This window comes from Daphnia magna, unplaced genomic scaffold, assembly GCF_020631705.1.
Source record: "Daphnia magna isolate NIES unplaced genomic scaffold, ASM2063170v1.1 Dm_contigs335, whole genome shotgun sequence".
Taxonomy (NCBI): domain Eukaryota; kingdom Metazoa; phylum Arthropoda; class Branchiopoda; order Diplostraca; family Daphniidae; genus Daphnia; species Daphnia magna.
The window spans coordinates 37,704-49,566 of record NW_025533251.1 but is presented as its reverse complement, the minus strand read 5'-3'; the positions used below and the strand labels follow the sequence as shown (position 1 = coordinate 49,566).

The 11,863-nt window shown below is 51.0% G+C and overlaps 2 non-coding genes and 1 pseudogene across 2 annotated transcripts; all 3 read right to left on the bottom strand.

The window, feature by feature from the left end:
• Positions 1-172: 172 nt before the first annotated feature.
• Positions 173-291, bottom strand: LOC123468332 (annotated as a pseudogene).
• A 511-nt stretch (positions 292-802) lies between these two features.
• On the bottom strand, positions 803-921 carry LOC123468310. The gene has a single exon (XR_006642186.1). It is a non-coding gene; the product is annotated as a 5S ribosomal RNA (ribosomal RNA).
• Positions 922-1,584: 663 nt separating this feature from the next.
• Positions 1,585-1,703, bottom strand: LOC123468309. Its single transcript, XR_006642185.1, has one exon. It is a non-coding gene; the product is annotated as a 5S ribosomal RNA (ribosomal RNA).
• Between the last annotated feature and the right edge of the window lie 10,160 nt (positions 1,704-11,863).

The following is an 11,863-nucleotide window of genomic DNA, read 5'->3' as shown; positions in this document are numbered from 1 at the left end:
ACTCTACACTTCCCTTGTTGGTGTTTAAAAAATAGCTATCAGTGTGTACGAGATGAATTATCAAAATTCAACCCTAGATGGCGTTTAATAAAGTATCAAAATTCACCACGAGATGGTTTTAACTAAAACTTTGATTCATTTTCGAAACTCTTGCTGGTTATAAAACGTTTGATGCCAACAGCATCCCGTATTCCCAAGCGGTCACCCTTCTAGGTACTAACGGGACCCGACGCAGCTTTACTTCTGGGAGCTGACGAGACCAGGTTTTTTCTGCGTGGTATGGCCGTTGACGTTTTAATACGAAACTGAATTGAATACACTCAAGAGAATGATTTTCCAACATTGAAACCTACACAAGGACGATTAATTTCTATAATTAAGGATATTGGACTGGTAACCATCGTGTTCGTTGAGCCACTATTTTTCTATGAAATAGAAATTCAAGAATTTAATACGAAACTGAATTGAATACGCTCAAGGAATGATTTTCCAACATTGAAACCTACACAAGGACGATTAATTTCTATAATTAAGGATATTGGACTGGTAACCATCGTGTTCGTTGAGCCACTATTTTTCTATGAAATAGAAATTCACATTCATCGGTAAAGTCACTGCTGGTAATAAAACACTCTACACTTCCCTTGTTGGTGTTTAAAAAATAGCTATCAGTGTGTACGAGATGAATTATCAAAATTCAACCCTAGATGGCGTTTAATAAAGTATCAAAATTCACCACGAGATGGTTTTAACTAAAACTTTGATTCATTTTCGAAACTCTTGCTGGTTATAAAACGTTTGATGCCAACAGCATCCCGTATTCCCAAGCGGTCACCCTTCTAGGTACTAACGGGACCCGACGCAGCTTAACTTCTGGGAGCTGACGAGACCAGGTTTTTTCTGCGTGGTATGGCCGTTGACGTTTTAATACGAAACTGAATTGAATACACTCAAAGAATGATTTTCCAATATTGAAACCTAGACAAGGACGATAAATTTCTATAATTAAGGATATTGGACTGGTAATCATCGTGTTCGTTGAGCCACTATTTTTCTATGAAATAGAAATTCAAGAATTTAATACGAAACTGAATAGAATACGCTCAAGGAATGATTTTCCAACATTGAAACCTACACAAGGACGATTAATTTCTATAATTAAGGATATTGGACTGGTAACCATCGTGTTCGTTGAGCCACTATTTTTCTATGAAATAGAAATTCAAGAATTTAATACGAAACTGAATTGAATACGCTCAAGGAATGATTTTCCAACATTGAAACCTACACAAGGACGATTAATTTCTATAATTAAGGATATTGGACTGGTAACCATCGTGTTCGTTGAGCCACTATTTTTCTATGAAATAGAAATTCACATTCATCGGTAAAGTCACTGCTGGTAATAAAACACTCTACACTTCCCTTGTTGGTGTTTAAAAAATAGCTATCAGTGTGTACGAGATGAATTATCAAAATTCAACCCTAGATGGCGTTTAATAAAGTATCAAAATTCACCACGAGATGGTTTTAACTAAAACTTTGATTCATTTTCGAAACTCTTGCTGGTTATAAAACGTTTGATGCCAACAGCATCCCGTATTCCCAAGCGGTCACCCTTCTAGGTACTAACGGGACCCGACGCAGCTTAACTTCTGGGAGCTGACGAGACCAGGTTTTTTCTGCGTGGTATGGCCGTTGACGTTTTAATACGAAACTGAATTGAATACACTCAAAGAATGATTTTCCAATATTGAAACCTAGACAAGGACGACAAGACGTGCATAGCACAATACCTTCGTGTAAATTAAATCTGGAATTGTGAAACAAAATGATGGTGAAAACGAGCCGCGTTCATTGGTGGCTGTTGAAGGTGCGTGCGACGATCCGCTGCCGAGATTGGCGTGCATGTTTGTAAACTTTTGTTTGGTTTTCTTGGAAAATGGAGCAGTTAGGCCCTGGTTCATTGCTTGACCCCCCGCTGACCTTCTTCCCTTCTTGTATTTTTTTGTTTTTTAATCATGACGGGTTGGGCACCGTTCGATGCGTTGGCTCACGCTGATTCCGGCAGTATGAATTTTAGCGCTAGCAACGGTACCGTTCGGGAGTTATGATTTTTTTTGCCCGTTCACACCAATTCCCCGACTCCCACAAGTGCCTGGCTCGACTATCCCATGGCGTCCAACCCCCATGGGATTTTTTCTATCCAAATATTTTTTCGGTCACGAATGATCACGAAACCGGTATCATTGGATGCGGCTCGTCGAGCTCGTTCCGATGGTGAAGGTCCCGCCGTGATCGGATACACCGTTCGGCCGCAAACTATTTTTAAAGCTCGAAAAATGATGATGGGCCTCTACCTGCCAATTCTAGGAATTCGACGTCAAAAGCGCAGCCGCGTTCGGAATTAATTTTCAAAAATTCATAGCGGCTGAACGGTGCGTCGGATCGCGAAAATTTTTCGACAGCTTCCATCGCGTGATTGCGCTCTATCCAGCGGTACCCGATGAGGAGCCGTGCGACCGCTCCTTCCGGTAGCTGACTCGGCCGGTTTCGGCATGTCTGATTTTCACGCGGATTTCACGGTCCAGCTGCTCCTGCCCGGCTTAATACGTCATTTTCCCATTCGTAAGGCGATCCGATTTGACGTACACAAGTTATTCACGGTCAAACATGGCGACAGTGCGCTAAAATTTCAGCGGAAAAAGGCCCGTTTCCCCGAATTTTATAAACGGTTCTTATGAATTTTGCCGCCTTTTTTCCGCCGAATTTCTCCGGAACCCGGTTTTGGTCTGGCTGCAGCTCCTTTCCCTCCTCGTCCCTCCCCCTTGTCCCTCCCCCTTGCCTCCCCCTTATATTTCCTCCTCTTTTTTTTCCTCATGTATGCTTATTTTTCGGCATAAATCCGGTAATACCTTCGGTAATACAAGACGTGCATAGCACAATACCTTCGTGTAAATTAAATCTGGAATTGTGAAACAAAATGATGGTGAAAACGAGCCGCGTTCATCGGTGGCTATGGCAGGTGCGTGCGACGATCCGCTGCCGAGATTGGCGTGTATGTTTGTCAACTTTTCTTTGGTTTTCTTGGAAAATGGAGCAGTTAGGCCCTTGTTAATTGCTTGACCCCCCACTGACCTTCTTTCCTCTTTGAATTTTTTTATATTTTTTAATCATGACGGGTTGGACACCGTTCGATGCGTTGGCTCACGCTGATTCCGTCAGTATGAATGTCAGCGCTAGCAACGGTACCGTTCGGGAGTTATGATTTATTTTGCTCGTTCACACCAATTCCCCGACTCCCACAAGTGCCTGGCTCGTCTATCCCATTGCGTCCAACCCCCATGTGATTTTTTCTATCAAAATATTTTTTCGGTCACGAATGATCACGAAACCGGTATCATTGGATGCGGCTCGTCGAGGTCGTTCCGATGGTGAAGGTCCCGCCGTGATCGGATACACCGTTCGGCCGCAGACGATTTTTAAAGCTCGAAAAATGATGATGGGCCTCTACCTGCCAATTCTAGGAATTCGACGTCAAAAGCGCAGCCGCGTTCGGAATTAATTTTCAAAAATTCATAGCGGCTGAACGGTGCGTCGGATCGCGAAAATTTTTCGACAGCTTCCATCGCGTGATTGCGCTCTATCCAGCGGTACCCGATGAGGAGCCGTGCGACCGCTCCTTCCGGTAGCTGACTCGGCCGGTTTCGGCATGTCCGATTTTCACGCGGATTTCACGATCCAGCTGCTCCTGCCCGGCTTAATATGTCATTTTCCCATTCGTAGGGCGATCCGATTTGACGTACACAAGTTATTCACGGTCAAACATGGCGACAGTGCGCTAAAATTTCAGCGGAAAAAGGCCCGTTTCCCCGAATTTTATAAACGGTTCTTATGAATTTTGCCGCCTTTTTTCCGCCGAATTTCTCCGGAACCCGGTTTTGGTCTGGGTGCAGCTCCTTTCCCTCCTCGTCCCTCCCCCCTTGTCCCTCCCCCTTGCCTCCCCCTTATCTTTCCTCCTCTTTTTTGTGCCCGTATTGTAAATTAATCGGGCATAAATCCGGTAATACCTTCGGTAATATTAAAATACTAAAGTATTTAAACAAGACGTGCATAGCACAATACCTTCGTGTAAATTAAATCTGGAATTGTGAAACAAAATGATGGTGAAAACGAGCCGCGTTCATTGGTGGCTGTTGAAGGTGCGTGCGACGATCCGCTGCCGAGATTGGCGTGCATGTTTGTAAACTTTTGTTTGGTTTTTTGGAAAATGGAGCAGTTAGGCCCTGGTTCATTGCTTGACCCCCGCTGACCTTCTTCCCTTCTTGTATTTTTTATGTTTTTTAATCATGACGGGTTGGGCACCGTTCGATGCGTTGGCTCACGCTGATTCCGGCAGTATGAATGTCAGCGCTAGCAACGGTACCGTTCGGGAGTTATGATTTTTTTGCCCGTTCACACCAATTCCCCGACTCCCACAAGTGCCTGGCTCGTCTATCCCATTGCGTCCAACCCCCATGGGATTTTTTCTATCCAAATATTTTTTCGGTCACGAATGATCACGAAACCGGTATCATTGGATGCGGCTCGTCGAGTTCGTTCCGATGGTGAAGGTCCCGCCGTGATCGGATACACCGTTCGGCCGCAAACGATTTTTAAAGCTCGAAAAATGATGATGGGCCTCTACCTGCCAATTCTAGGAATTCGACGTCAAAAGCGCAGCCGCGTTCGGAATTAATTTTCAAAAATTCATAGCGGCTGAACGGTGCGTCGGATCGCGAAAATTTTTCGATAGCTTCCATCGCGTGATTGCGCTCTATCCAGCGGTACCCGATGAGGAGCCGTGCGACCGCTCCTTCCGGTAGCTGACTCGGCCGGTTTCGGCATGTCTGATTTTCACGCGGATTTCACGGTCCAGCTGCTCCTGCCCGGCTTAATATGTCATTTTCCCATTCGTAGGGCGATCCGATTTGACGTACAAAAGTTATTCACGGTCAAACATGGCGACAGTGCGCTAAAATTTCAGCGGAAAAAGGCCCGTTTCCCCGAATTTTATAAACGGTTCTTATGAATTTTGCCGCCTTTTTTCCGCCGAATTTCTCCGGAACCCGGTTTTGGTCTGGGTGCAGCTCCTTTCCCTCCTCGTCCCTCCCCCTTGTCCCTCCCCCTTGCCTCCCCCTTATCTTTCCTCCTCTTTTTTTTGTGCCCGTATTGTAAATTAATCGGGCATAAATCCGGTAATACCTTCGGTAATATTAAAATACTAAAGTATTTCAATATTTACACTCAGGGACATAATTGCTTTTGTTCATAGTTGAGCGCCACTGGGAACTGCCACCGTGCCCTTGCCTAGACACCTTTCTTGGTTCGTAGGCTGAGGCGAGAGTTAGTACCACTTGTAATGGACGGTGGTACATAAAGGCCAGGCGTATAATTTGCAGGGGGAAAAGTGTGTATTAAGTGCGCTTCGAGATATCAGAAGAAGGTGGTACAAATGGTGAAGGAAAGACTAATGGGGTATATGAAAGATGGTGTATTAAAAACGGAAGACAGTATAGAAATGAGGGAAGAAGAAATGTATGCGTATTTAGGTAGGAAAGTTGGAGAAACTGAGAAAATAGGCAAGTTGTCTGGGAAGTAGTAAGTTAGTGTTACACTTTGTTATTTGCTAGGGGGTAAAGCAAGGGGCGAGAGGTACAAATACGAAGATAGAAAATGAATAGTTATGCCAAGTATATGGGAAATGGAGATTGTATGTTAAAATTTTGAATGTGAAGGTATGGATTATGATAGATGTAAAGCGACAGGATGAAGGGTGAACTTATCTTTTGCAGTATGCTGGTTGATTAGCGCAGTTTCTATTTATCCGAGGATCGTTTGCAATCGGTGATGGCGCACTAAGGAGTGCTGGGAGGTCTAGCAGTGGCTTCATCTATTGGACAAAAAATGGCAGTCTTTTAAATAAACATACGTTGAGCAGACAAAGGAACAGCTTTGTAGCGGGATTCATGCGGTACTCTACGGGCTGCATTTGAGTACGTTACCTGACGTTCGTTTTCGCTTGTTTGGCGTTCTTCGGGGTGTGGAATCCGGATTCGCGGTAGCCGACTCGGTGGTGGTTGTATTTGCGATTTTAGCTGCCGTAATGTTGGAAGAATGCATCGTAGATTAAGATAATAACATGAAGTAAAAAGATGCACTTACATTTGGGGTCTCTGGTTGCTGGAGAGAGCTGCTTCCGGGCGTGTGCTTCTTTTGCACGAGCGATGTTCCACGCACTGTCGGTGCCGTCGTCAGGGTCGAATCCTTCGAGCCAGGTGAGCAAGTCCTCGGTGGGTTTAAGGGTCTGGAGGTAGCCTAGGCCGGGTCCAGTCGGGTGGGATGGCATGAGGCGGATGCTTTCGCTTGTCCTCACTCTGGACAGCGCGACGTAGAGCATGCTGAACGTCAGGTGCGGCATGAAGGAGCGCTTGTTGAGCTGTAGGATGACCTTGTTGCAGGTCTGTCCTTGGATCTTGTGCACCGTGACGGCGAAGCGCTGCTCCACGCCGTGCGGCCGGTAGTGGAAGGTGTCAGCTTGACGGCGGCCCGGCAGCTTGATATTCACTGGCTCCCACTTGCTGACTCTAGGTACGGGGATGACGACGCGTCCGGGCTCCAGGGTTTTCTCGACGAAGTCGGCGGGGTTCGCACCGGGCACGGCGACGTTGATGTGGAGCGGCGGGTAGGTTAGGACGACGTTGGTGTTCTCTGGTACCGTAGCAATATCGTTGCAGACACGGTCGGCGTCTTCGCGAGGATCCAGCTCGATGCTTTCGAAGAGTACGGCAGTCCCGTTGGAAAGCCCCCTCGCTGCGCGGGACAAAAATAGTGTTTAGGGAATATTAGCCTGATTTCATTTCATTTGGTAACGGGTGCGTTGATATGGCAGCAAGGAACGGAAGGAGATCATTCAGCATGCAGCTAAAAGCGTACGAAAATAAGAAAATAAATCGTTTGGAGTGTTTTACCTGGATTGATGTTGCTTGTCAGATACCCTGGAGCGCCGTGAACGAAGCTGCCGGTGAATTGAGGGTACTCGACGTAGATGCGTTCCCTGACTCGTGGAGGTAGGTGAGCGGCGAGCTCTCCGCCGATCTCGAGACGCCAAATGATGCGTGGCACCCCTTTCCATGCCGCCCATTTTGCGGATTGGAGCCGGTTGATGTGCTGCCGCTCGCTGTTGCTGGTGACGACGATGGGTGCGGCGGTCCATTCCGGATCTGCGAGGACATCCGCGCGGGAAAGGGTTTTCAGGTGGGCGATGTCGCTTAGCTGGATGCGTGGGATCCCTAGAGCGGGTGTCCTCATCTGTTCTAGCATGGCAATATGCCGGGTGTCCTCCGCTGCTCTCATTTGCTGCATTGGTGAAGTGGTTTTATGTGTTGCTTAAGTTCGTAAAATTGTACGGAAGCAAAAAAGAGAAGAGTGGCTTTGCTTACCTGAGTGAGCTCGATTTTCCGGAAGGTGCTGAAGAAGTGGGCTCCACGCTGTCTCGTCTGGGAGTCACCTCTAAAATGGGAGGTGGCCTTGTTGATGTCCGTCTCCCGAACGAACTGGTTGATGATGGCCGTGAAGAGGGTGTCGGGGGGCACGGGCGGTAGTTGGAAGAAGTCTCCCATCAGGACAATAGCCAGCGGTTCAGCAGTAGGAGCTGAAGCGTCGGCAGGCGCTTGGTCGATGGATTCTACGCCCGTGATTTCGGCGAGCCTCCCAGCGATGATGTCCAGCATCTCCGGGGTGACGAAGGAGACCTCATCGATGATGACCATGGCGAGGGACTCCTGCTGAATCTTGCACTGGAGCTGAAGTAGCTTCTCTCGTGAGAGGGGAGGTGGCCGGCGGTGGGTGGTGCCGCACCGGATGGCTAACCGATGGTGGCAAGTGGTACCTTGAGGCATGATGCCGGCCGCGATGCCGGTGAGCGCCATGCAGGCGATTTGCAGCCCCATCTCTTCGGCGCGCTCTTGGATCCGCTTCGTGAGGAAGGACTTACCTGTTCCAGGGCCGCCGTGGACGAGGAGGCGGAGAGGCTGCAATCGTGAACCGGCTCCGCGGCCGTGCTGCACTTTCTCCTGGAAGAAGAGGGTGCACAGACTCATGACAGCCGCCTGTTGGCTGTTGAGTGGTGCGTTCTGTTGGATAGGGTCGCCTGCTGGCTGCTGTTGCCGCTCCGGTCCGAGGAGGACGATGTCGTCGTCTTCTCTGGATGAACCGGAGTCCGTCACGTCGGCCTGAAGTGCCTTGAGAACGCTCCTGGTGGTCGGAGCGGTCTCCGGTCGTCCCGCGTTGATCATGGATGCAGCCTGTAGAGGACTTGTTCGTTGGGGCCCCTGGCGACGAGCCAGACCCGCCAAAACCTGGCGCAGCGAATTTTCCGTATCCTCGTTGTATTGACGCTGCTTGAAGTTGGCCAGGTTTTCCGGGTCGTCTAGGGCGGCTTCCACTCGCGCCATGTCGATGAGGTGTTGGGCCTCGTCTTCGATCCTGTTGCCCTCTTCAGGCTGTTCAGTGGGGTTCCGGGTAGGCATCATGTTCCCGGAGTGGTCGTCCGGATTAGCCCACTTGGTGGCCTTCCTATTCCGGTGGAGCTGGTTGGCGATCCTTTGCTCCGCGGAGATGCGCAAACCTGAGAAGAATAGTATGGAGAGGAAGATGATGGTAAGTAATTGGATGGTGTCGCTAAAGCCGGGCGCGGGGGTGTGTTGATAGAGCAAGACGGTCGCATCAGGGAGGGCTTTTTTGAAAAGAAGAAGGAAGGGAAAGGATTGTCAAAATTGGGCTCACCTTGGGCCGAATTTTCGATCCAGCGTCTGCGCGCATTGTCCAGCGGAGTAGGGCCCGACCGGCTGCCGTTTTCCTGGATTCGGCCGAACTGGAGATCGCGCATGAAGTCGCAAAGCGCCGTCCATGTCAGCGGCCCCGGCAGCGTTCCGCCCTCATCCAGCCATGGCCGGTACACCAGCAGCATGTACTGGGCGAAGGCGCGAGCGGCTGTCCTCCATTCGTCGGTTGCGTGGGTCGGTTTGGGTGGAGGCGGTTTGGGCGGGCCGTGGATGAGAACCGGTACTCTGAACTTGGACCGGATCTGCTGGTGGTGGCTGTCGTAGAGTGGGTGCGCGGGATGGAAAGGGAAGGTGGCGTTGGGCGTCCTCCCTTGCATTGATCCGAGTCCGGTGGCAGCGGGTGCGTTCTCTTCGTCCAGGTCACTGCCGTTATGATCCGCAGAGGAGGCCAAGCCGTGGCCGCCGCTACCTGGCGGAGGACGTTGCTTGCTTTTTCCGAGGGGTTTTTGCACGATGAGTATCGTGGCGGCGTACTCGTAAGGTGAGTAGTGTAGGAGCGTTTCCCCGCGGTAAGCGTAGTGCTCCGCCTGCGTGACGGCTTTCTTCTCCTTGCCACTGGAGTAGACGGTTGCCGTAACGTGGGCGTCGTCGTCCTCCGCCGGCTCGGCATTCCGGCTGGTTTCCACGACATACGGTGGCTCCGTTCCTTGGTCGTCCTCGAGGAGCTCCTCCGGATCTTCGTCCTGTTCCAAGCAGCTCGTAGTCGGTGGTGTGAGGGGCTCGTCGTCAGAAGAGAGTCCGCCACTAAAAGAAGGTTAGAGAGAGAGAGAGATAGGGTGGAGGCATGTTATTTAAATGTAAACGCGGGCACTAGCTACTACGGCCTTTTTTTTACCGGCAAGACAGAGCTGCAAGTGAGAGGGGGTTAAATAAAACTTCACTTACCCTTGGAGGTCATCGAAGGCGTCTATTGTCTCCTGGTGGCGGCCCTTCTTTAGGACGTAGGCGAGGGCGGCGTGGACAAAGAGCAGGTGGAACCCGTGACTGCAGATTTCTGAGGGCATGCCGAGAAGAGCGAGGGAGGCGACCGGGGCAGAAACCTCCACTGCGCTGGTTAGCTGGTTGACGACGCGGGTCAAGAAGTGCATTGCCGTCCTGCGCTCCGTCCCTGTATCCTCGGCCGTTGATGGGAAGTTCTCGACGGTCCTCCGGGCGTTGTGGATGAGGGCAAGGGTGTGGCTGAGTTCGCAGGGCGGCTTGGTGATGTATTTGAGGAGGTAGCACATGATGGCTTTCGCCTGTGCGTCGCTCCCCAAGATACTCACGTTGGAATTGCAGCCCAGCAGCGCCGTCATGACGGGGTTGAACTCGACAACCATGCCGTTGCGTGTTGCAAAAGCCTTCAGGAATCTGTCTTGCTGCTCGTCCGTGAGCAAGCTCACCTGCTCCAGCAGGTCAGGGTTCAGCATCTGGGGGTAGGAAGGCGAGCAAGGTAGAGGAGAGCAGCATGATTAAGTGTCATGTGTGGGAAGTGTTAATTCTTATTTAATAGACATGGAAAACGATAAAGAGCTGAGAAATGGGAGACGCCGGCTTACCTGTTTGAGACTCTCGTCGTCCACGGGCCGGATGCGCCGCTGCAGTTCCCAGAAGTGGAGGTTGGTATCTCTCTGGGCTACGGGTGTGCGCGAAAAGTTCCGGCAGGGCAGGGAGTCGATGCACGGAGGCTTCGGTTCGAACAAGATTTCGTAGAGGACCTTGGTGGTCTGAGGATCCCTGTATGGGAGCAGCTGGACGACGTGGGTTTTCTCCGCGCCGGGCCGGGCCGTCCGAGTCGGCAGGAGATCTTCCCTTGGGTTCCTTTATGGCAAGTTGTGGTGTGTGAGTGGAGGTTGGCGAAGGATGCCGCGCGTTGAACGTCTTCGGTGAACTCCCGGGGCTCGTTGATGGGGCAATGGGCGATGAATGTCGCGACGCGTCCGAGTCGGTTACCGTTGAACTGGCTGAGCAGGTGCTGGGCGATCGTCTCTGGTTCCAGCTCGGCCGTCACCATCCTGTCCAGGAGACCGGCTATGATGTTTAGGAGTCGTGGTGCGCCTGCTACGGACTGCAAGAGGCTGGGCGGTAAACCACCCCATACGATGGCGTGGCAGTGAGGCGTACCTCTTGCCTGCTCCTCCACGACGCCGAACGAGGCAAGAGGCACTCCAAAAAGGCCCACCTTCCTGGATGGCAGTTCTGGAGTGTACCTGGCCAGCCCGTCCGGCTTCAGCCCAACCAAGATGGTGAAGATGCTGTTGGTAAGAAGGCGGAAGAACTCGCCCATGGCCACGGGGTTGGAGGCGAGCCTCTCATTGAGGCAGGCTGTATAATGAGGGGAGGCAAAGGGGAAGAATTGATATGTAAAGTAATTTATATTTAAGATAGGATAGAAAGCGAGAGCGTTGGAACTTACCCTGGGAGAGACGGATGTTCTGATGGATGTCCAGCTGCTGCCGGAGGGCCTCCAGGATGCCGTCGTCCGAAGCCGGTAGCTCGACGTTGTTGATTGAAGGAAGAGACAGGCGGAGGTTGAGGACACCGCTGGCAAAGTCGGGAGCGTACGTTAAAAAGATGCTTGGCATCCCGAAATGCTGAGTCAGGGCGTAGAGATGCTGCATGGAAGCTTTTCTCTGGGCCGTGCTGTACGGGACGTTGCTGCTGGTGGTCTTGATGTGTGGCGTTACCCGGGCTACCAGGGTTCTGGCCGACTTTGATTGTGGGTTTCGGGCCGCCCTGGCTAGGTCTTTCAGGAAAGCGGGGTCGGCCACCCAAGCTTGGAGCTTCTCCAGCGATTCCGGGTTGTTCTTGAATCGGGTGGTTACCGCTCGTGTTGCAGCGTGCCGCTGCAGCTGGTCGAAGAGGCAGAAAAGGAACCGGTGGCAGGTCGCGAAGTTGCAGGTAAACTGCAAGAGCATGTGGCGGCAGTCGCGGTGTGGTACGGAACCAGGCTTCCGTAGTCCGGAACCCAGGAGGAACAAAAAGGGGAAGGCGGAGTA